This window comes from Lagopus muta, chromosome 8 (genome assembly GCF_023343835.1).
Source record: "Lagopus muta isolate bLagMut1 chromosome 8, bLagMut1 primary, whole genome shotgun sequence".
Classification (NCBI taxonomy): Eukaryota; Metazoa; Chordata; class Aves; order Galliformes; family Phasianidae; genus Lagopus; species Lagopus muta.
Window position 1 is genome coordinate 21,013,146 of NC_064440.1, and position 26,591 is coordinate 21,039,736.

General features: G+C 38.6%; 1 long non-coding RNA gene across 3 annotated transcripts in view; it reads right to left on the minus strand.

The window, feature by feature from the left end:
• LOC125696883 (uncharacterized) overlaps positions 1-26,591 on the minus strand; it is a 403,601-nt gene that overhangs the window by 204,558 nt on the left and 172,452 nt on the right. The window contains exon 1 of one of the 3 annotated variants that reach the window (XR_007378595.1): positions 26,127-26,213. The exons of the other annotated variants lie outside the window; for them this stretch is intronic. This is a non-coding gene — a long non-coding RNA (uncharacterized LOC125696883). Of the gene's footprint in view, positions 1-26,126; positions 26,214-26,591 lie in introns of those variants that run through there. 3 annotated transcript variants of the gene reach the window in all.

Consider the following 26,591-nt stretch of genomic DNA (forward strand, 5'->3'; position numbering starts at 1 on the left):
TGTGTCTTTCTATGTCCCAAAACTTGACATAGTATGCCAGTTCAGGCTTGTTGATTTCACAACACAGTTCAGCTGTATTGAGAAAACTGTTCAAAACTGTGTCATGCAAACAAAATGTCAGACAGATAGAATATTTATTACCTAGGACTTCTCTTTATTAGTGCCAGTTACTCTGTTTAAGAGGAACTGAAATACATTTGACATGATAAGCTCCTGAAAAAATCCTGTTTGCCAAGTGGATTAATTTCACAAATTCATATTGACTGCTACTTCTTTCTCATCTGGTTCTTAGAAATTCATTATGAATTGTGGAAAAAATCTTTGGATAAAAATGCACGTCGCTGACCAGAACTCCCTTGCTCCCCTTCTCCCATTCTGAAGGAACTAGGATTAGATTTGATGTTTTATAGTTTTTCTCATTGATGTTTCCTGTTTCCTCCAAAACAATTACTGGCAAATCTGAGGTGGCTATGATGAACTTCATTCTGGGACAATAAAGTGTGTAAAAAAAAATAAGCGTGCCCTTATTTTATTCTAAGCTGAGCTTTTTCCCTTCTTTTAGCTGGTGTTAATTACACTAGCCAACTGTCACAGTTGATGCACTTAGTAGAGTCCAGTCCAATAAAAGGTCCAAATATTACAGCTGGCACAGCACCCTATTCCTTTCTCTATGCAGCTTACTTTTCAATTGCCTAAATTCAGAAGAATTTTTCTCCTTAAAGAGTATTCTGCTTTTGCTCCCTTACCTTCCTCTCTTCATCTGCCTTGTGACTTCTATCACAATCATATCACTCAAGAGAAGTTGCCCCTGTTGTTCTGCAATGGGATCCTGTCATTTGCTCAGGTTCTTCCAATGTCCACAAAAGTCAGGAAAAAAAGCATTACTTGACCGAGCAGAACAGAACATTACAGACACCCAACATCAACTGCCTGCCAACAAAGTCCATCCTTTGTCTCCCCGAGCCATTGCACCTTTCATGATTATAAAAAGTCACGGTATGGTCACACTGTGCGCCCAGTATCACAAAGCACAGCGTTCGTTAAGGCAGCTTCCAATTATCAGCAGAAAAATAAAGTTATGTGGAATAGAGTACAACCAGTCAATTAAGAAAGATGAGTTGTGACTCATCTAGTCTTGGCGAAGAGGTTTAGTTCAGTCACGGGTCTGACACGATAATTTCTCTGATGAAGGTAAAAGGTAAGAGAAGTCTGGCCCTCAACTCAAAGCCCAAACCGAAGAATCTCTACAGTTACACTGAATTCAGATTGAAATGAGTTTGACCTTTACTGAGAATAGCCCCTGTATTTTCATTATTCAGTACAACAGTGCTGGAGAAGGTGAATTCCCTGCTAACTTTGCTGTTCTTCCTTTGAACAAAGCACAGATATTATCAGATCACGGAGGAAGAGGAAAAAGGGCACTCATTTGGAACATTGATTCACTTTCACTTTAACTAGCATCAACAAAAAACTTTGCTGACCAATGTTCCACAGTATTGCTTTCTCAACAGATGGGTAGCTGAACTCCATAGAGTACAGGGCCTTACAAGATTCTACTACACAGAAGAAACATTCTTTACTATCTTCCAGGTTTAAAGCTTTGTAGCAGACCCTAACTGGGAGATTGCCCATGTCTGTTTCTTCTTTATCATCATGCATATGTTTTGAGTTCCATTGTAGACAACAGAACACATAGCATACATACTTCCTTGCTTTGTCCTTCCTAAACAATTTGTATTCTTTACATTAATATTCCAGCTATATGAATTCCCACCCATAAAGTCTCTGTTATGCCAATTCTGTTATAATCACGATCAATTGTTAACATTTTCAGGTTTTCACTTTTAGTCTTTATATCGTTTTTATTAGTATGAATGTTAATGTACTAATGAATGACCTACTGTGTTGTTTCATTGCAAACTATGAATAAACAGCTTGGCCATTACTTGCAGTTTTTTTTATTCTTGTGCAAGCTGATAGTGTTTACTTTTGTGTATGGGGTTTTGCCAGCTCACTTCCTAACTCTTAGGCTAAAGCTACTCTATACAGGTCAGCAAATGACTATTCAAAGATGTTTTTCTTCTTTTTCTTTAGGCTCAGTGTTTGCCCAGCAACTCAGAATATCACTAATAGTCATGTTAAACTAATATCCTATTAGTATCAAAATTATAGCAACAGATTCATTTTCAGACTCTAGGCTTAACTGTCAAATGGGAGGCTTCACAATAGTCCCACTTGAGTTTCTAATCTCTATATTTGCACCCCCCATCTGCACATATTTTGATCTGCTCAGCATTATTTCCAGCAGCATCTTTGTAAGGAAAGAGGATGATGCAATAGAGATCAATGAGGCAGATGACTTGCAGAAATACCTCAGTAACACATTGACCCAGATTTCTGGGAAGCAGTATGTCTTTAGGGACTGCCAGGAGATGTTAACTCTGCATTAAAAATGATTAGAATTCACTTGCAAGCAGCTTTTTTCCTCTTTGGGGAAAAAGGCTGCCTGTCCATGAACCTCACAGGTCTCAACTTTTTTTTTGTCTTTTCCTTCTTTATCACTGAGTGTCTTACTTTCACAATGGTCTGTACAAGTAAACTCTTAATGTTAGCAGGTGGCTAGCATGGGCTCAGACTGTGTTTGCCTGTTAAAAAGTACTGGACTAGACATTTCCTCCTTTACTGCTGGACAATACCTATGCTAGTTTACCTTGTCTATTTTCGTCAGTGGTTACTGCATGTATCCTGTCTTACTATAACAGATGTATCTCTGCCTGACCACTTGCAGCTCTCTTCCCTGCTTCATAAGAGATTTTACTAGCAACCACAATCCAAACCAGATGTCCCTTCCTACCCAGCCTTCTTTGGAAGAGAATGTAGGTCACACTCCCTACAAATCTAATGCAGGACTGGAGCCAAGGCATACAGGATCAGGTCCCCATCTGGGCACAGCATTCAGTTTCCTAATTGCTAGCACAAACCAGGATGTTATATGTATAAAGAATTACATTATTTGCTACACTTCATGAAAGCATAGTAGAAAACCTGTAGTTTCAGGGTGGAAGGGAAAAGGGGGAGGAAGAGCAAGACAGAGGCAGATTTAAACCATACATGTGCCTCCAGGGGATGCTTCAAGAGTCCAAGTAACTAAGTTATGGTGCACCTTGAGGTGTTAATGGGCTGCCCCAAAGCCAACAGCAACTGAAAATCCACATAATTAGGCAATGGAAACACTCCCTCTAGTCTCAATGTAGCCCTATGCCAGTAAGAAGCGTTTTCCTCAGTCAGTGAGCTGAAGGAATGTTGCGCTGCCTAGACCTATTAAACTGCTCCTCAGGCTTCTATGGCTGGGGTACAGGAAGCATAGCTCTGGTTAGAATAAGCTGTTTTTTCCCCACAGAAGACTGACGCTCTCTTTGTCAAAGATCACACAGCCTTTTCTATCACACAGCCATCATGTTGCCATCACTTGGTCAAAACACTGGCTGGTGACGTCCCCACCACCTGAGCAGTGCTCATGGCATGTGGCAGCCATGCTTTTGGCCACCTAATGGGACAAGTCAAGATAGGTATCTTCCTCACCACCTGGAAGCTTGAGGTGACTACTCAGCTGCCAGAGATAGGGCAGAAAACCAGCAGGGGAGAAACATGTCCCCTGTACCTTGCACTTTGAAGTTGTATTGCAGCACAGCGTCCTTCTGAACATTCTGCAGGCTGCACTGAGAGCACTGCACATCAGCAGGACTGTATCTCTGAAGAATGCTAACACGTGGGCCTGGAAAAATCTCAGTACACCAGAGCATTCTAGTATCTGCTAAATAACCCAAGGTTAACTTCTGCTAGGCCTTGTGCATACTGGGAAAGGTGGTTTTTTATTTTATTTTTTTTTTTTTTGAAGGTTTGACAGCTACTGCTTGCCTTGGATCTTGTTTGCTTTCAAGCAGAGGAAAGCAAAATGAATATAACAACTAAGTTTCAGATTGTTACAAGTTAAGTTGATAGTTTTTGTGCAGCAATTCTCATGCTTTTACATTATAGCACCCATTTCAATTACCAGAGTCCAGAGTTACCCAACTACCCAGTCCCAATTACCATTAGTCCAGAGTGGTGGAAAACCTGGTAAATACATATGGAACCCTTAACTTTCCTCTGCAACTATTTCAAGCATTTAGGAATCCATCAACCAGGAAAGAGCAGCATATTGCAAATACCATCTGGGCATTAAACATGAACTTGTCAAAAGAAGAAAGGATAATTTTTTTTTTTTTTTTTTTAAACATACTTCATGGTTAGTATTTTTTTTTCTTTCAAATTGTTTCTTTCAAATTGTGAATTATTTCTAACCTTGCTTTATTTTTAAATAATCATTATAAGCCCAGGAAAGATTCAGATTAGTAGAAAACCTCAGTAATGACTACCTAAACTGCTTTCTTGTTGTGTAAAAACACACTGAGGAAATGTATAAAAGCAGTGAATTGTTCCCCGCTCTTTCATTCACTTTTCAGCATGTTAGTTCCTTCCCTTGGCATTGATATCATTGGGCATTTGTCAAAGACAGACTGTCACTTCAGAGCTTCTATTATGTGCAAGATTTGGCAACACATTTTACCTTTGGGATTTGCTTATATCCTTTGCATGTTATTGTACTGCTTTGGCATTCAGTAAATTCAGTACACCCATTTCTTTGATGTTCATTCCAGCCCCTAAATGTGGAAACAATGACTGAAATTTTGGATCAAAGCATCCCATAGATGGACAGCAACATAACTTTGTGATCATTTACATGAACAGAAAGAAATCCAAAGGCTAGAATTTAGGCCTCTTCTACAATTTATTTACTCTTACATTCAAGAAATAGGGGGAAAAAAAAGGGGGATTAAGAACACAGAGGTCCATCTTAATTCCTGTCCATGTGCCATTTCTTAATACAATTAAAAGAAAACTTGTTTATTGTATCAAATGCACATTCTCATAGGAGCATAAGAATACAGGTATTGAAGACCGAATGAGGAAGGACAAATATATGTCTCAAAAGTTTTCTGGAACTGAGACCACCTTCCTGCTTTCTATTTTTTCTTCAAATACAATACCCAATAATAAAATAAAATAACCAAGCAAGTTTAATGGAAAACGTTATAAATTATTTAAGGAAAAAACTTTAAAAGAGCCAATTATTTTCCAAATTAGCAGCCCCTTTTTATTCGTAGAGAAAATAAAATTGGTTTGGTCTGGTTGATTCTAAGCTAGGCTATTCTAACAGTGAGTCAATCCAAACCTCACTTCCTCACACTACACGGGTACAAATAAGGGGATGGAGCGGAACTAAAATACTCATTCTCATTATTACAATTTCACTTAAAATAGTTATATCAAATCAAAAAGCTGTACTTTTTTTTTTGTCCTGAGGGAACATACAAGTGGTAAGACAGCAGCTGGGAGGCAGTACAGTATTAGAGTCACATGCTAACACGCAGCTTTTGATTTCTCCCGTCCAGTGCTGTATGTGCAGCATCACAGTGCTGCCGGCATATTTGGTACTCCCATACCGACAGGTACGCTAACGTGCCCCAAACCTCATTTTCAAAGTGAGGGCTCTAAGAGGTACGACTTTTACTGCCAGATGCGTGCAACAGTGCCATCCAGTGTCAGCTCAGCCTACTCACACAAATGTGTCCCCCGGGAATACAACAAAATTACTGTTTACAATAAAATAAATACATGCATCCTTCCAAAAATATAGCAAGCTGCATTCAGTTTAAATGTTAGCTACAGAGCAACAGTTAAATGCATCTCGAGTTGTTACATAATTTTCTCACTGTAACAAAGCCCCAGCCTGCTCTTGTCTGTGCTGGGGCAGACGCACAGGTGCTGGAACAGAAACACATGGAGCTTTTACCAGATTCTCCTTTAGCTGCAAAATGAAGACTTGCTCCTCTGAAGCAGGACTTCCTGAGATTCAGCTTGGGATCAACTGCAATTTAGGACTGCTGGCTTAAGACCCTAAAATCCCAACCCTCTTCACCCTGCATTGGCACTTTCTTTCAAGTGATAGCAACAGCTGTATTTTGTGCTAAGATAACTGCCACATTTAAAACTCTATATATTGCTTATATGCAGACATATAGTCTCCTAACCAAAACATGGAGCCTCCTCTGAAAGTAATGCCTCCTATTTTATTATGTTGATCCACAGTATTAGTGGCAGATGTTTGTGGTACAGCAGTAGAGGTTGAACCTTCCTACCCATATTCTGTTCCATTTTGTTGCTGTGTGACAGATGGCAGCAAAGGGGCAGATTGACAGAACAGAGTCTGACACAGAAATACAGATGAAGAAAAGATGTGTCAATCCACATTCCTCCATGTGGAAGAAATTGCACCCATTGACACACTGACATTCCTCAACACTTGCTGAATGTTTCTGGAGACCAAGCAGTGTACATGCAAACAGTGAGGTGGTGGGTTATGCATGTCGGCAGTGGTGAGAGTGATATGAAAGACAAGCTGTGTCACCACCACGAGCTGGAGTGATGACATGCAAATTCCCCATTGAAGAAAAAGTTCAAGATACAGCCCTCAGTGGGTGAAGTGATGTGCACTGAGGAGAGGAAAGAAGCGATCCAGGTGGATTTCCTGGAATGCAGATGAGTCATCAACTCTTACCACTACATCATCGTGCTTATTCAGCTGATGGCTCAGGCTCCCAGAGTCAGGCCAGAGAAGAAGACAACATTATCCTTACAATACATCAGGCTCCATTCCAGTTTGAAAACAGTGGAGCACACTGCCAGTCTTGGCCAGACTGTCCTACCACACCCATCGTGTAGTCCAGATTTGGTGTCTTCTGCTGTACAGACCAATGAAAGATGGATTTTACTAGCAACGATGACATCATAGCAGCTGTGAAATAGCAGGTCACCTCCACCAGTGCACATTTTATTCATTTACTTTTACCATGCAGGTTCATGTTTATAATTGGCGAAAATGCACAGCAAATAGTGTTTCGCAGCTAAGAATGTGCTTTATCAGATAGTGTTATTATGCTCTTTGTATCGGTTCTAGTTTTCATGGAAGGCATTACTTTAGGAGCAAACTACTTAGATGCATGTATTTTGTACAGGACCATGTAGGAAAAAGAACTGATTTACCCCAGTAAATCATCTGTAAAGAGTATTAATTATTTTTCATTGCATTACAAAAGGCATGATGATTCACAACAGAATCGGTTCATTTGCCAGTTATCAGTCTTTCAAATTTCCTTGTTTTGCCACCACTTGCCAAAAGCCTTTGACTACTTAAGCACCACGTAACTGTGGGCAGATGTACTTCAATCACTCTGAAAGTGAATAGACTAAAATACAGAGATTTGAAATGACTTGCCCAACATAATGATGCTAAGCACTGATACAGCCAAGGAACAGGCCGTGCTGGTCTGACCTCTAGACTTTACCCAAGCTACCAGCCCATGACAGAGAAAGACAGGTGGCTTTTTTTTTTTTTTTTTTAAAAGTTCAAAACAAGAAAAAGAAGCTTATTTTAGGCATAATAGAAATCAGAATGTGTTGTAGGGAAAACAAATAACAAAAATACCAAAGGCTGATGGATCATCAGCTCATGTTAATTACATTAAACTCTTGCCTGAAATATCTGTCAAGAACAACAAAAACTTATTTCCAAAAACCAGATGCCTCATACAGCTTGAGCTGATGACCAGCACAGAAAGCTTGCTCATTCAGACTCTAGTCCAGCAGATCTTATTGTGGGCGTGCTGGGTTAGGCCTACAAGCACTACTTCGGAGGTAAATAAATAATTATGCCTATGTAATGTTGTATAATCAAAGAATATTAGGATGTTATAATCACAAAATAAGCAAGAGAGTTAGGCAAAGCAGACTATGACAACAAAAGAGAATAAATAGAAGGCTTACCCCTATACTGGGCTCACTCACAAAACACCAGAAGGAGGGATCTCCAGAAAAGATCCTTCCCCACTGGCAGCCAGCTCTTAAATAGGTCTAGGAGAGGTGCAGCCAGGCTCCACCCCTTCCGGCAGCACAGCTGAATTGCCTTCACCTGTGCTCCTCTGGCTGACTCATGGCTCACATCAGGTGATCAATCAGAGGTTCAGGCCGGGACTCAGCAGTTCCCATACAAATATTATAACCATATTCAACCATTCTTTTGAAGATGAGCCTACTGATAGATGAAAATGAGTATTTTAGCACCTTCTCAAGAGCAAACAGGCTATTCCAGAAACCAGGATCTGGTAATGTGCTCGTTGACATCCCAGAAGTCCACACAGCATCATATTTCAGCCTCTTCCCCTACACAGCATAGGAGGGTCCACCATCTCTGCCACCATGAAGGGCTTTTGACACTCTCTGCTTTCTACATCTCAGCCTCTTTTCTCTTGCCCAAGTTCAGGCACTCCATGTGCCATTGCTGGAGCTGGCTGGGGCCTCATCTACTATCAGCCTGAGGTGATGGTTTTTGAGGGGCAGGTTTCCCTCCCAGAGGCCTTCCCCGGTGCTACTGGACCCAGCCACCGTAAGAAGCAAGAGACTGGCACTAGGAATCAATACGCTCATTCTCCTTGCAATATTTCAAGGGCCAGGCATGTTTCATGAGCTTTTGGTAGGATTTTCAGCATGGTGAATAAGAAGCCCATAGCCCATGTATATATTTAGTATATATGTATATAGTCCATGTATATATTTGCTAATAACCCTCAGATAACCATGTATTTTATTACATTGCATAATCTAACATGATATTAGATTTCTTAAATATACCTTACACTTACAAGTAATCGTTTGATGGGATCACACAATAAAACTCCTTGACCAAATCAGATTTTAGAATACAGCAGAAAAATTTGTTTCACAAGTGTTGTCTCATTTTTACATGGTCAACTAGTCATCTTTTCTGTATCTCAGAACATATCCGAGTGTCCATAAGAAAAATACAAATTCTATGACATGGTAGCAAGGTTTCTGATTTACTGGCAGTTGCTGGTTTGAGTTTTCACAAAAATATTTAGCTATAGGACAGTGTATTAGGCGTATTCTTAAAGGTAAATAACTGCAGCCAATAAAAGTTCAGCCTATAAAGGGTCCCATCTTCTAGGAGTTTTCTGCACAGAGAATTACTACCAGCATAATCATGGCTCCCTGCACACTAATATTTCCTCTGATACAGTATGATCAATGTTGTGGAAAAACATTTATTATATTTCTTCTAGCTACTTAAAGGCATTACTGAATTATGAGCATCGCAAAACGAATCCACTGTGCATTTTTTCTTTATGTGACGTTTTTACAATCTTCATTTTCTGCTTTGCAGCCACTGAGCTATAGTGATCACACTATGTACCCTCTTACAACTGACACAGGGGCCAGGAACTCCTTTCTGCTTTATTACATTTGAAATGCACTTCATATGACAACATTCATTCTCATTCTGCCTTGGACCCTTATTTAAAGAGAGAAGCTTTTTTTCTTTTTTCTTTTACTGGACTTGTACTTACTGGAAGAAACTATGAAAAAAACTAAAATGGGAAAATAGTTTAAATAGCTGTTTCAAATATGCCTACTTAACAAACGCAATGAAGTTTTGACTCAAATGTAAGAAAGACAGGCCAAGAGATATCGGTGCCTAGATTGGCTCTGAAAATGCTAATAACTGCAGAGATACCAGTTAAGTTTGTTATACATTACACAGTTCCACTTCAATGGAATAAGGAATAAATGAGTAAGGAAGAAACACACAAAAGCTGAGTCAGAAGTTTCAGCTGCACCAGTACAAACTTACAGTGGGCAGTCCACCCAAAGGCTACCACTCACAGACTCATCACAACCTTGCAGTAAAAAGTCAGCCAAAATAAGATGCAAAGCTTAACAGGCTCATTGGAATTGCATTTTCGTTTGGTAGAAGAAACCAGAATGTAACTCTTCAGAAAATAATCCTAATAAGTCATGTGCAAATGCATTCTTCTCTATAGGGATGAAAGAATTTGTCACTCTCCCTGCCTCTTCAAGCAGTGAAAGTTTTCATCCCAAACAAGGTATTAATAGAAAGAGTGTGAGGTAAGAGAGAAATGTATAATCATTTTTAGCACTAGCATCAGTGATTTATGACCTAGAGCTACAGCCAACTTTATTATAAAAATGACTTCACCTATTATAACCCTACCCAGGGCTCTCTGGAGATGCTATGGGGTTGACCAGCATTAGAATACAGAGACTTTCACAAACAGTTCCAGCCTCACTCTAGCTTCCATTTGCCCCCTCAGTGTTGGTGCACATACATCAGCATCTTGTTCCCTGATATGTAGGAAGATCATGGCACACTCTCTCTTCCTGTGGAAGCCAGCCTGCCATTTGTCATGAGCTCTGACTGAAAGGTTCTTCTCACATTTGCCTCTCCTCTCCCCTGAAGGACAGCCCAATTCAGTGACCCCTTCAGTAACCCTCAAAACTTGCTATCAATCACTGGCTCTGCTCTACAAGTGATTCTGTTGAACATTTGACTACCATCTTCAAAGGGCCACACAAAAAACGAACCAGCCTTTCATTTTGTGAAATTGTTGCACCAGCAACTATTTAAATACAAATCCATACATGTTTTATGGCAATTACAAACCTATGTGTATGAACCCAGATTTTCATTTTTAATCTGTCTAGTGATAATCTTGCATGAGGTAAAGTATGACACTAAAAAGTGACCTTCACTTCACAAATGCAACCAAAATACAATAGCCTGCAAGAGATAGTTAGTCAGGACAGAATTAAATTATGGCCTATTAGACAGGAACCTTCAGGTCATCAACAGAGCTGAAATTCCTGATTGGATGCACAGAGATGTTTCAAATATTGTTCTAAAGGTCTTTCTTGTCAATCATGAATGAAAGCAACACAGCATGAATGAAAGTAACACAGAATGCCCCGCTAGCATTTTGGGGTGATCAGTATCACAGTTTAGGACATGGCCTCTTCTAATATCACAGGTTGATTCTCTCCAAAATAACAGATTTGGAGTGTTGTACAAGAGATACAAGACTAGCTATCAGTCAGATTTCAAATCAGCTATGATCTCATTTATGTACAATCTTTACAGGCGACAATAATACGTATGAGTGACTGCTTTATTTAGTAATGACAGGATGGGCATTATTAATAGCTTAATTGACATTAATGCAATTACCCTGTTCTTATTACAGTTTGTAGAATTACATGGAAAGCAGTGGCTGTGGCCTTATTTTCCCTAGAGCTACCGAAGGATAAGACATTTTCTACCATGCCAAATCTAGTCTTTGACATTAGATACTTAGCTACAGAATCATTTCAGTAAATCATTATAAATGCATAGTAATAAAGATGTTATGAGCTATTGGATATTAACCCTCAGCCCCTGAAGACAGATAAATACACTGTTTGCAAGATTTCTGCTTTCATTCTGGAATGGAAAAAGGAGATCGCTTAGAACAAAAGAATTATAAAGTGCTATATTAATAAGTTAAAAACAGATTTCACCCTCTCTGGTTGGATTAAAGCTAAACAGACTCCAACATAAAATACACACATAGAATATTAAGAACCAAGTTCTCAGTCCATCCCAATCAAGCTTCTCATTCCATTTACATTACAGTTGAAGATTTGTCTGAGTGCTATTTGGAGACATAACTATTGTAATTGCATATGCAGATGTTTCCACTTAAGCATCTAGTTGCTGTTTCTCACTCTTGCTCTCTCTTCCACATAGAAGTACAAGGTCTTCTATTGCTTTCTGATAAAGCAGTACATCAACTATAAGTTTCAAGTCCAGGAAGCCAAAATAAACATAATATTAGGCAGTCCTGAGCCTGAAGCTTAAGTTTTCATCAACTTAACAGGAGCCATGGATAATGCAGTTTCTAGTACGATTTATAACAGCTTGGAGAACTAAAAACTTCATGACCATACATTAATTAAACCAAAGTAAAATACTGGAGTAATTAGAACCATTGTGCTAAATAATGTACAAAGAAACAGTCCATTGTTTCCTTCCCAAAGAAGCTACATTACAACATGGGTGAAGCAAACAAGGCTGAAACGAGTTCAGGTCTTCACTGCTTCATTAAACTCAGTTAATCGGGACTTATTTTTCTCCTGGCAAAATCTAAAATTCACTGTATAACTAAATAAGTAATTTGTTATGTTTATAAATAGAATTCTTATATCTGTATTAGCATGCGTACACGTTGGCATGCACACGTGCACAGGAAAATTATGTTGTTTCCCCTTCTCTTATTTCCTCCTTTGAGTAAACTGCAGGCACATAGATTATAAACTTTTAAAAGTCACATATCGCTGTGGGGCATTCCATTTTTAGCTTGTCTTCCTTGGAGGTGACTGGGAATAAATTCAGCTTGAACAAGTGCCTGAAAGAGATCTGTCTCCAGTATTAGTGACTGCTCAGCTATACTAGTTTGTCACTTTTCAGGGTAGAGTGCATTTGCCTTATCTGTCCTGGCTCTGCTCCTGATCACAGCTCAGAATCCCAGTGACAGTAACTCCCATCATAAAGAGCAAATCAAAAACAAAACCTTTAGCACCCACCAGGCACTTCTTACCTTGTGAAATCTTAAGTCAGGTACTCCATTATACTCAGCTCTTCTGAAACAAATACACATCTGGCATCTGATGGAAATACTTCCTGGGAGGACTCCTCTATTCTATAGGAAAACTTTAGAGGCAAAGCTACAGGACATAGCTTTAATACAGCTCTCTGTGAGTTTGCAATAGGCACTGCATATTCTTTAGGATAATGCTTAACTGCTTGCCAAATCACAGTGTATTTCTTTCCCCCCTCCGTCAAGCATTTATTTTTGACCAGATAGTGAACTGTTGAGACTCATCAGCTATAGGGACAAAATAATCAGGACAATGCTGGATGTCCTGACTTCTATTTCTCCAAAACAAAGCAGAATGCCTATCAAAAAGATCCTCTGGTTCATTAAGAGGTGTAAGGCAATGCCAGGAGAACTGAAATTCCATGTCCTATAGAAATAAACAGATGATCTAATGGCCCTTCTGAGGCTCAAGATCTGTTTACATAAATAACACGTGTAGCAGGTTTTAGAAAAGAGCAGATTTAAAATCTGCGTTATTTCCTTCATTATTTCACAATAAAGAGCAAAGAAAGCAAGACAAAAGTACAATCCTAGTTAACCGAGTCACATCATGAACCTTCATTCTTTGGTCAGACAGAACAACAGGCACTTCTTCAGCATGAAGAGAGAGCAATAATAGTTTTGGAGCAGGCTGCACGCCCCTACACTGACCAGTTTGTAAGCTGGATGACACAATTTTAAATTCCGTCTCAACACATTTAATTCAAGTCTGGCCTTGGAAGATGGTTCTGGTATTAAGAAGGTGTAACGTGGCTCAGAACACACTGATACATTTCCTGGCCCTGCTTCAGATTTCCTGTGCAGTGGATAGCGTTTGGCACTCTTTTCTATAAGCAGCTTGCCTGAAGAGACAGGGTACTTCAGTCTTTGCCCAGATGACCTGTTGGCTTGGCTTCACAGCTCCTTCTGGAATAAGCTGCAGCAGCTAAAGAAATTACTACTCAGTAGAAACTATTGAAACTTCAACCCACCCACTCCCCAAAGAACACGTGGAGCCCATAACAGAGGCACGGAGGGGTGGTGTGTAAACTTCCCAGTTGCTGTAATTTCTGGCCTCACCTATTAATATAAATACTTTTCTAAAAACTTAATATAAGTGAATATACTAGGCTGTGAACAATGGCAAATGAAGGCTTTGATTCACAGCACTGCTTGGACTTGGCTGCAGCAGTGGAAGAAGTTACTGCCTCTCTCTGGCAGCTACTCAGTCCCTGCAGGCAGAGCCACGAGAGGTGGCCAACCTAGAATCCACTGCTGGTTTTCAGGCTATAATCTAATGCTGACTTTCAGCCAACAATAGAGCTATCATTACCAAACATCTACACAGTGATTAACCAAATGTTCTGGATAAAAGCAAAACTTGACAGAAGTAAAAAGAGAAAGACAGACTGCAAAATTGGAATAATTTAATATAAACTTGATGGCACATTTTCCTGGACAGAGAAATAAGATAAATAGTTGCCATCTCACCTGAGTATCAGCTGCCAACAGACAAGCAAGTCACAGAATAAACATCCAATGGACTCCTGAACTGTATGGACACAGTAGATTCACAAGTCTGGGCCAACAGCTAAAAAAGTTATTGGACACAACCTCCAGATTTAAGCAAAATTTTGTCTATGAAAGCCAAGCTTTGCTGTTGTGGAAATGATTCCAATAGGCTCACCTCTGAAAACACATGCCTGGGAAGGGGCAGAGGAAATTCCTTTTCTGCTATGCTACTATTAGAAAAAAAAATAATGAGCACCCTTCTCCAGCTCCTATGATGCAGGTCAACTCCCTAAGCATTATGTTAAGAAACATTCAAAATTGTGAGCTATGTTTGTGCTCTCTTCATCCTCCTATCCTGGGAACTCCTTGGTAGGAGGCTCTATTTTAACACTTGAATTAGCTAATATTGTGTAGTCTGTCCTGACTGAGACTTCTCAGTCTTCAGCATTAAAAACACTGGCATAATTTACTGCCTTGTATACTGCAGAATAAAGTTTACTACACATTTTCCATAGTATTGAAAACTTTGTACAAATTAGAATTATTGTCATAATTCACTGAACCAAAAATGATATTTTTTTTTTGTTAAATACAATAAATGAGAAGTGGTACAGAGAGAATAGGGATAGTTTTAGCCACTGCTTTCTGTTGATTACATCAACAGTTTTACCACTGTTCCCTATGTTTTTTTTTGCACGTGAAGACATCACTCACATCTAAACCCTTATCAAATGACACCTTGATTTACAGCAGACTTTTCTGGCAAACAAAGTGACTTTCATGCAAGCTCTCTTCCAACTTCAAAAGTAAAACATTTTCTGTAGTTATTAATGGTCTATTCTTGTGACTATCCATGAGTGAAGGGCATTTGCCTCACTCACATTTTTAATAGCAAATAATTAATGAGGTGTTGGAAATTAACAACAATTAACAATGCCTGGGAACAACAGCAGAAGGTGTCTGATCCTCTCTAGACAAAGTCGATAAAATTTGTTTCTCAGGCAAGTGCTTGTGCCTGCAAAGGAGGGACAGACAGGATTTCTAATGGGATCCTCCTTTTACTTTACCTTGCTGAAAGTCATTGAAGTGACCTGTCAAATTGAAAAGCAAACAGGAGGACTTGAGCCCCTGTGATACAGGTTCATCAATTCTAACTTCCTCAGGGATTTTGAACCTTAAGTTCAGAGCCCTGACATCAGAACTAAGCAGGAATCACAATTTAGAACTTTTTTTTTTTTTTTTTTTTTTTTTTCAGAAAGCCTAGCCCTTCTACAGTAGTTAAGTCATTTCTTAGTAAAACCAGAATGTTCAAATCGTACACGAAATGATTTCTGTTGATCTCATTGTTGCAGAATGTCTGCACATATTCAGAAAGAATCAGTTACACTCGTGGAAGACATCAACCTATCCTGCAAGAAATTCTAGGAGGTATCACTGAATGCTTGATTTGTCTTTCTGGCATTCCTCAGGAGCAGACAAGATTCTGAACAAAATAAAGCTTTGATCTAATGTAGTACAGACATTCTTTTCTACTTACAATATAGATTATACAATGGACACAAACCACACTAATAAACATGCAAAATAGTCATAAGCACAAGCACGCATAAGGAAGAACAGGACTGCTCCTTCCTAAAGGAATTTATCTCCCACCTTCCACAGAAAAGAAAAACTGTGGAAGAACCCAACTAAAATGAGCAAAGTTTCTTCAGCTTCCTAGCTTGGAATAATTTAAAACATACTCCACAAACAAAAAGTAAAGTGCTACCAAGGATCAAGAACTACCTACAACATAGAATCACAGAATCATAAAATGGCTTTGGCTGGAAGGAACATTAAAGGCTACTCAATTCCACTATCCAGGTCATTGATAAAGATGTTGAACCAAAGTGGACTCAAGATGGAACCCTAAGGGACACCACACTGAATATTCCACCCTCCAAATAAATATCTTTCCAATTTAGAGATAGGAATATGATGTGGGACCAAGTCATCGTCCTTGCAAAAGTCCAGGTAGATGACATCAGTTGCTCTTCCTTTGTCCAGTCGAGCTATCAGTTCATCATAGAAGTTTACCAGATTGGTCAAGCACAGTCTGCCCTTGCTGAAGCCATGCTGGCTGACAAGGATCATTTCCTCATCTTGCATGCACTTCAGCATAGCTTTCAGGAGGATCTGTTATATGCTCTTCCCAGGCACAGACACGAGGCTCACTGTCCTGTTGTTTACCAGATCTTCCTTTCTATCTTTCTTAGAATGGAAGTGAATAAAAATGGCAGAACAAAAATTCTCTTGAATAAATGTAAGAAAGGCGCTGACACCAATTTAATTGTGAAACTGAGAATGCCCTATTTCTAAGAACGCAATTACACAGTAGAACTTAAGGACGACAGCACATCACACTACTCCCCTCACTTTGGCCCAGGTGAACAAAAATACTTGGGTAAATACTTCTAGATGTAAAACATCAATTTTCTCCTAGCATGTATTCAGTAAACGGTCCCAGTTTATAAAAGAATCATCTGTATTGTCTATGAATGTCCACAGTCTTAAAGCATATAGTTTCAATACTTTTCTATATACAAGGGGGAGCTTTAGAAAGCACAAGTAGAAATCTCTTTTAGTGAATACTTAAGGCTACAGGGTTAAGACTGGTGCCATAAGTTGTTTGGTTTTTTTTTTTTCTTGTTCACCTCCTGTTCACTATAATGCCACCAGAGATACCAACCTGCTAATCTTATATGCAAGGAAGTCATTAGAATTTGTGTTATCAGTTTTTGGCCTTTGAATTCACACCTTGGAAATGGTTGTACCTCTGTGTGGATTTCAGGACCAGTAAAAGTTACAGCGCATACGTATAACTTCTAAGTATTTTTCTTACAACTTGGTATTTAAATCAGGCACTACCAAGTAGGACAGTTTAATACCTGCGTTACTCTGATTTGTGATGGGAAAACCTTAAAGAATTGTAACAGTGTAAATACTGTAGTGTGATAAAAATGTAAACACAGAACACATCCTAAAATATATTGTTTTTCATTAATTTTTAAAAAAGGAGAGTGTGTTAGACTTGAGAAAAGAGCAGCACAAACCCAAGAACAGTTACTTCATCCCTTTCATCCAGAGCCACATCATGGGAAAAAACCCACAGAACTAAGAAAAGTGTAATGGAATATAAAATTTTGCAGAGAATTCATCTGCAACCATGTTGTCCAAGGAGCTTTGTCTATAAGGAATAAGATGAGGAAAGACTGGAGAATGTTTACAGAGATAAAGCAGATGCATGGAACTTCAGAGGCTTCCATGTAAGGTTAAGCCTCCACTTTTCAGGTCAGCTGCTGTAGACAAATTTATCAATCAGCAAATTGCGACTAAGTGATGGGAGCTCTATTTCATTTATATGTACAAGTAGAGGTCAAACACCATCCGCCTAAACTGATAGCAGAGAGCTTCATCTGAGAGAAACAGGTAGAGAAGGAATGCATTTTAACTGTTTTTAACATCCCATTGGCTTTATTTGTACTTCTAGGCATGACAGCATGCATGGTATTTATGGCTGTAAAGAATTTCCGTTCGTAAGTTTACCGTGTTGTAAAAAGCAGTAAGAAAACAACTTAAATATACCAAATCCAGCTTACAACAAAGGACACAGATTTTATTCTCACTTTGCACACCAGAAAACCTATTAGCATGCTGCTATTTAAAGATTTAATTATTAGAGCTCCAGTGTGTTTCAAAACAATCATACTGCTTCACTTCAGTAGGTCCAGCTAGTATTTCACTGTCTCCAGGGCAGATGCCTCCATAGGCATAGGCAATAAGAAGAGGACAAGACAGTTCCCCCTTATATTCTCCTGCTTCTTGCTATTTTCAGCTTGGAGACATTCTGAAGCAGAGGTGGTTCTTACGCACTTACTAGCCATTAATACATCTCTCCTCCATGAACCTCCACACCCTCTTTGTTAGCCACAGTAAACTGTAAATACACAACATGTTCTGGCAACTATTTCCAGAGATCTGACATTCACTGCATATAGGACCTCTGTCCTTTTGTTTGCCTCAACTTTGGTTCCCACTAGCCTAATTTGACGCTGCCTTATGTTCTGTTGGAAGACTTAGGGCATCTTCAGCAAAACATCTAACTGGAGCCCATGAAATCAAAGTACTGGCAAAAAGCATGTGAAATCTGCTTAGCACAATATTTCAATCACAGGTTGTTGCACAAAATAGACTTGACAGAGATCACATAAGAAGGTTTATGTTTTAAGAACTACTTCAACATTTTATACAATAGCATACTATTATTGCTTCAAAATCCTACTAATTTCATGGTTTTCTCATACAAAATCTGACTGTACAATCCTTCCTACAGGATTTTCACTGACTCCAGTGAATGTATTGCATGATCAGTGTTGTTTACCCAAAATAGTATACTTTTTTGATAACTTTTTTTCTGTCAGAGTATCAAGCCATATGAATCCATCAGCATAATTAACCTATATTATTGAGCTGAACTGAATGCTCAGAAAGTACTCCCAGTATAAGCTGAGCCTGTGCAATCAACAGATTGCTAGGCTTTAGTTTTTAAATAGAACACTAAAAAAATGTGATAAATCTGGATATATAACAAAAAATTGTACATATGGACATGCAAATACTGTGACACTGTTGAAGTAAATACAAAGAATATGGACTGTATATTTATAGTCTCCTCTTTCTACAGCCATCCAAAGCATCTTCTTCCAGAGCAACAATCCACGGCAACCTCTGGAAGAACAACTAGGCAGAAATGCACTTCAGCATACATTGTGGCCTTGAATGTCAGTGTTGGGTAGACTTTAAGTGTTGATTCTTCACATGGAGTGCTCAGGAGCTACTTGCACCATGAGATCACACAGGTAGCAGGATGTTACCTATGTGCCAAAATCACCTATAATTTTGAAGTTAAAAACTACTTGGATAATAGAATAGAAAACTGAACAGAAAACAAACCATCTTCCACCACCTTAGTTGTGCAGAATGGAAACAAGGGAAGTCATTGTAAAAATACAAATAATAGCACACTACTAGTGACAGTAACAATGATAAATTTATAAACCATTATTAATTACTTTGCAGAGTCACTAGCAGGAGGATGAGCCAAGCAGCAATGAGTTAATAGGTCTAGGAATCAGCTTTTTAAGGTGATTAAAACTATAACCCTAGGCCTATACTAAATGCCTAAGTGGTGTTATTTTCAGATCTCCAGTTCAAACAATAAACACCGCTAGGCACATGCTGCAATTCTTCTTTACACAATTTTCTCAGATATTTATTTGGCAAGAGAAGCTGCTGCTATCTACATCATCTACTTTCTTCAGGGGGTTCAGCTACCTTGGAGCTCTCCCTAATCAGCCAAGGAATAAGCTAAGGAAGAACAGTAAAATAGCTCGGGTCTCAATGCCATTGGTTACATGACTTACTGCTGGCCTAAATATCAGGCACATCTTTATATGAAGTGTAAATCAAGTAAAAAGAAAAACTGCTGGGGACTAGATCTGAACATGATCAAAAATTATAGATTCACAATTGTTTGAGTTAGAAGGGATCTTTAAAGGCCATCTAGTCCAAGTCCACTGCAATGAACAGGGACACTGTAGCTAACTCAGGTTGCCCAGGGCCTTATCCAGCCTTGCCTTGCAAGTCTGCAGGAATTGGGCATCCACACATCTCTAGGCAATGTGTTCCAGTGCCTCACCACCCTCACTGTAAGAGGCTTTTTCCTTATATCCAATCTAAATCTAACCTCTTTGAGATTGAGACCATTTCCCCTGGTTCAGGCAACACAAACCCTGCTAAAGAGTCCGTCCCCTTCATTCTTGTAGCTCCCCTTTAGATACTGGAAGGCTGCTATCAGGTCAAACAGAAGCTCCCAGTGGTACTACATACAATTCTTACATACACGACATATCAGTCATCTCTTCTCTATACAGCTCCTCAAGTTTCTGTTAAAATGCTGGTGTTTTCTCCCGAGGAAGCATCAACGTGTATTTGTCTTAATTTCATTAAATTTTACAAGGAAATGCAGTCAGTCACCTGAGTACTAAAACAATCTTGTTCCATTAACTCCAAGCATTTTCTTTCTTAAAGTGTATGCCATTATATTTAGCAGCATGCCAATAAGTGATTGCAAATGTATCAGTTTAGTTTTCGCATGTCAACAAATATATCCCCCATTTCATATACTGAAATATCTACAGATCATAGTAGGCAAAGTAATGCAATATTGTCAAATAGAATTCACATTTCTGATTTAGGAATTCTTTACAATTCCCACAACTCAAAGAATACCTTCCCTTTAAACATTCTACATTCAATTCCCAGACTGGGTTTCTACCTCCTTTATGCCACAGAGCTTCATCATCCTCTTTTTCATCATCCTTAGCTCCACCAATACCTTAGCAAATCTGCATGCACTGAAGTCATATTGCCTTTATCTGCTTCACCAGTAGAGGCCTAGACAGATTTACAAGGGAGAAAATACTTAGAAGGATTTTAGTTCACTTATTAGGATCAAGTAGTGCATCATGCAGTGGCATGACTTTTCTGTTTCAGTTGGAGCTGCGTCTATTGCCTGAATAGAGACATTCTTTCCTTTCTAGGAAATTGAGCAAGTAAGAGAAATACAAATGAACAAGTGAATTCAAAATTAATTCATTCTCTTTATTAACTAGTAGGTAAAATGGCATCCAAGTTTCATTTATTGTGGCTACGCAGGAACCCCATATAAATATATCATTGCATAAGTTCCTCAAAGTAAAATACTTATTTGCTTTCTCAAATGTATAACATGCTATTCTGGGTACCATACTGGAAATGGTACAATGCTACCTGCTAATGAACTGTTCTTCCATCTGATAGCACTGATATCATTCACATCAAAAAAGAAAGGAGAGGATTGTCAATAAAGCCATAAAATGAAGTGACTCTCCCATATCACTGAGTGAGACCATACTCATTTCCTGCTTGACCCCACATTCCACCCTGTTTACTTAAACTCACTTGCAGGTATTTCAGATTGCCTTCCCTCCTCCAATGACTTTCCTGTTCCTACTCCATTCTGCAACATCCCTCTTCATCCCAGACTCAAGGGATAGTGTAATGCCAGGACTTGAGGAACCCAGTTGCAACATTCTTTTTTCCTCATCCAGCCCAGTGCAGTCACAGATCAGAAAATTTATCTGGGAACGCACAGGAGAAAAGCATCACATTCATACTGTTGTGTAACCATGGTCAGTTGGCATCTCCACAGATGATGTTTCATATATAACTCCAGACAGACAAATCTCTGAAAACATACAGCCTGCAAGTTCAATCAAGATGTAGAACGGGATTTATTTTATTTTTTTTTAAACCCCAGAGAGATGTTATCTGATGAAAACCTTACACTAAATGAGATTTCATCTTTGGCATAGTTAAACAGCCAATGATATGTTTCTGGGCTTCCTAATACAGCTGGTTTTCTTTCTACTACAAGATGGAAGATTCTGAAGTAAAAAGAGGAGTGAAAAGTACTTCATGGGGAAAAAAAAAAAAAAAAAAAAAAGCACACCTTCTGTTTTTGATGAAAAGCTACAGTAGTTTTAAAATCACAACACAGAAATTAACTCCTTAAGGGCACATCAGGCTAAATTAAGGCTCCAGGAGATTCTTTGAGTCCCTTCTTTTTGACCAAAAACGAAAGAAAACAACTTCTGTTGATGTAAGCCCTTGGTGTATCATCTTCCCAACCATTCAATTCAACAGAAGGGCCCTGAATAACGGTTTGCTTTCTGAATGCAACTGTACATCATAAATCTTGTCTGAATCTCCCCAAAGGGAAGCCATTTCACTACTTTGTATCAGAATGAAACAGTGCAGATTTGTATCATGGAAAGAGTTTCTAAGTAGTAACTCCAAGTTCTACTTCGCAAAGACAAAGGCAAACATTGTTTCAATCACTCTATCAGCTTTATCCACAAATTCAAGTTCAAAAAACACACAAATCTGAAGTCAAAGTTGTTACTGCAATTTTTTTTTTTTTTTCCTAAAAAGGTCAGCCCAAGAGGATCAAACAAACAAACAAACAAGTCAGCAGTAACATTAATTTACACTGGAATCCAGAAAAAAAAAAAAAAAAAAAATAATAATAATACCATAAACAGCTGTTATGTGGTGAGGTACACAAACACCATGTATAGTTTTCATAGTTCTCTGCTATATAATACAGTATCAGGTATTAAAGAATTGTGCAAATACTAGGCTTAAGATAGCCTAGCAATGCATTCAGAGGCACACCATGTTCTCAAGCTGACATAGTTATTACTGCTACTACCAATTTCTTCCAGTATTAAGCAAGGAATTGTAGCAGAAAAGACACTGTACACATCACAAGATTAATATTTAAACTCATGGTCATGGTTCCTGTACTAGATCAGTATCGGCACTAAATACTACCAGATTCATGAACTGGATCAGATTTTCACTGAAGCTAGTAACATCTTCTGCTAAACACTAAACAGGGGCTTGCATTCTGAGTAAGTCTAAAGAGCATTAGTCAATTTTGCTCTTTAAAAAGGTGTGACAATAAGGGCTCTGGATGCCATGACCCATACAGCATTTTTGCTGGGGCGTTGAATTCTCTTAAATACTCTAGAAAACACACAGGATGCTTTCAAGGGAGTGAGAGCTCCTGTCTATTTTCTATTAATGGGAGTTCTCCATGACTAAGGGATTGATTAAACAACAAACAGAAATAGCATTCTTGCACTTATCAGTCAGATTTTACCAACACTGTGTGGCCTAGCTGTCTCCCATTACCTACAAGTAAATCTAATTTTTGCAACTGTAACGTTGTCTCCCCTCCAAGCTATCTCCATTGCATCCCACATTATGCAATCTGAAAAAAAAAAAAACCCAAACACCAAGTAGGCAACTGAATCTACATCGTAAAAAAATAGCTGAGGGAAACAGCATTTTCTAATCCTCTCTAACGACAAAAGTCTGCAAAAGGAAGAGAAACAAGTTTCTCTCTTTAGTGCAATATAAAATATTTTCTTTTCACTAATATCAATTATGAATGCTTATTCTAATTTATGGACACTTGCTTGACATCAACAGAACTGACACACCCCTCCAATTACTTTTCACATATGATGGCATATTTATTTCACTCTGATGAGATGAGGCTTTTCTAATTTCCTGTGTAACCACCCCCAGCCCTCTGTATATCTGCCATTAAATTGTGAACAGGCTTCACACATTTTCAGATGCTTGAAAATGGCAGGCAGAGCTTTTTGATGTTCAGTCCCAGTGTCTCAATATTGTTTTCTTGCTAACCCTCCAAGCTTATGTTGTCCATATGAATGGACTTCAGGCTTTTGAAAAAGTTTACCACATCATTGACATCTGCCTGAAGTGCTGTAGTCAGAGGTCTTTTATTCTAATGTCAATGCCACTTTGAGAACAAGGTTGTAGGATTCCTCCTAGTCCTGGAACATACTTAGAAGTCAATGTCTTATTTTCTATGATTAGCCCATAACAATGTCAAGCATGAAATTTAAATTAATGAGCACTTCACTTATTGAAATTACTTCAGCACTTTTGCTACTTTCATTGATTTCTATTTACTTCAGCAACCACAAATATGAAGGACACTTCTAGATGCAGCTAAATAGGTTAATAATATGCTAGCATTATAATAATATGCTAGTATAAGCACACACAGAGACTGAACTTTAAACTTAACCCTAATTTTATTTAGAAACATCAACAGTAGAAATATACTATTTATAAATTATTGTTTCCTGCATTTCAGACAACGCTGCCTTTATTTTCTTCCTCACTCTCTCCACTCTAGTAATTGGCCTACACGACTGAAACACAGCAGTAAATACACTATCAACATCGCCCCTACATAGAATCAATTTAAACTGATATTCATCATTCAGTAAATACCATCTCAGCAGCAGATAGTGCTGTAGCTAACCTTCAGAGCATTTCACCCTCCTTACAGAGACCAATTTGAAGAAATAAGCCATATTTGATTCGTAGGAGCTAGAGAAATTTGTGAAAAATCCTTCTTTCCCCTCTGCCCTTCTTCACACATTAAACAGTCATTTGAGTTATTTGTTATAAGCTTACAAAACTTGCATTTCTTGCTGTTACCTAACAGAGTACTAATCAGCAAAATAAGAGAAAGGGGAACTGCCTTAGAAGAGTAAGCCAAGACCACGATTTTCCATCCATAGGTTACAGAGAGAGATTGATTTGAGAGAGAAGTGGAGAAACAAATTTTCCCAAAGGCTTCTCCAATACATTTGTAGCACAGAAGGCTGCTCGGAGAGCACGGCGCTTGCTGGAACTCTTCATACCCTCCTAGGCTTAGCCTCATCCTTCTCAGAATTGGATGTGCATACAGACAGTATAGCACAGCCAATTCCACAGCTATTAAAGCCACATTCTAATGTCAGGGGAAAAAAAAGTAACTAAGGATGGAATCTGACCTCCAAATAATAGAATAATAGCTAAAACAAATCCTCACTCCATAAAGTGGTTGCTCTTTGCAAACATGGATCAAAAAAGGTTAAATATAATAAAGTAATATCAGGAGGGTTGAACCTTTTCCCTTTTATAGTTTAAAGCCAGATTGTGCAGGCCACTAAATTTTCCATAGCAGCTGCAACTGCACAGATCCTTGCAAAATCAGCTACAGTGTCAGAAGTTCTGCCTACTAATAGAGAAGCATGGATCATGACCAGTGTCTGTAAGCTTGAAGATACTTGATCCTGTACAGCTGCACATGCACATAACTGGAAGATGAGAACTGCAGCATCACACATAGCCTAGAAACTTCAACATGGTAGCCTGCTGACGCATGGGATTTGCAAGTTCTTTCACATATGGAAGACTGTATTAGTATGGTGCTACTTACTCTATTTTAAGTTTGAATATTAACTGATTTATTTTACTTTGGTTTTCCAGCAAAACCTATAGGGTGTAACAAGATAATTTTTTGCATCTATCGCTACGCAGGAAATAGAGTCATGAAACTATGATGCTAACCCATGTACCCACACTGCCTCTTTATCTAAAGAGATCCCTGTTATTTGGAGAAAGCTCACTTTTTTTAGGCAGCACTCCTAAACAGTAGAATCACTATAAAACACTGTAAAGCACTGAAAAGGAGACTTCATTTGATGGCGCCAACAAAACAAGCTAGAGACTGCAGAACATCTTCATAGGAAACTAAGATGGGGATCAGAAAAGCACCAAACTAAGGATCAAAATGAAAGAGTGAAGAACAAGCCCACAAGCAAGAACAAGGAGCAGATACTGTGACTAGGGAGGGAAGATGCATCCTCAGGGATATTCGTGATGCTAGTCTAAACTCGAGAACATTTGAAAGTGCTGAAAGAGCACCTGTATCAAATAACATCAAGTTATGAAGTTGAATCAGTACCTTTTCCTGTTTCTAAAGAATGTTTATTTATCACCAGTTGTACAAAATCGAAGTTTCTAACTATCGTGTGGCCCTGAGGATGAAAACTTGTGAAAGCTGAAAGATTTTGTATTTAAGCTCCCAAAAAGCACTTAACATAAGAACCTGCAGTTCCCTGAAATACAGAGAAAGCAGATACTACAACTGCACAACGCACAAAGGATGATTTGGTACCAGTCCACCATTATTTTTACTTCTTTCATTGTGCTACTTACTTCAAAATACACACGTTGATTGCTGTCATTAAATAATTGTTTTGCCCCACACAATGCACTGTTTTGCATATTTGCTGATGTTTCCCCAAAAGCACTGGGGGAATGAATCATTACTGAAACAATTTACTTTCAGTTAGTGCATGAATGCCTTCCCATGATGCTTTGATGCTTTGTTTGTCCTCCTATAAAAATTATTTATGACCCAAGTGTGATCTTTTAAATCAGAATACTTACTCAGAAATCAAAGCTCCCGCATGTTAATGCAAGTAGAAGCCCTGACTAATTTTTCAAAGCCACGTTGAATATTCAAACGCTAGAACTGAAGGAAAGGAGTTAACATTAATTAATATTTGAAGCAGTAAAATAAAAGCAACAGTGAAGCTAATTTTGCAGGACAATTAATCATGAGTCTTGCTAATTACACATGGGATTTTGCAAATGATTTTTTTCTCAGGTAGCAGAGTAAAAATGATAATCCACTACCCATCAAAATCATTGGCTCCTCACCAATGTCCCCAGCAAGAGCAATTAGTGGGAACAGCAGAGCCCTAGTAATTGCATGTCAAGAGAGGAGAACGTTAGAATTTTAATTGCTCCAAATAAATACCACTTGCTCATCCATACACCTGACTGTCCAAAACTCATCTGCAAGCCAGAGCAAGTATGTAACCACTTCCAGGTGTCTGCACAGAAATAACG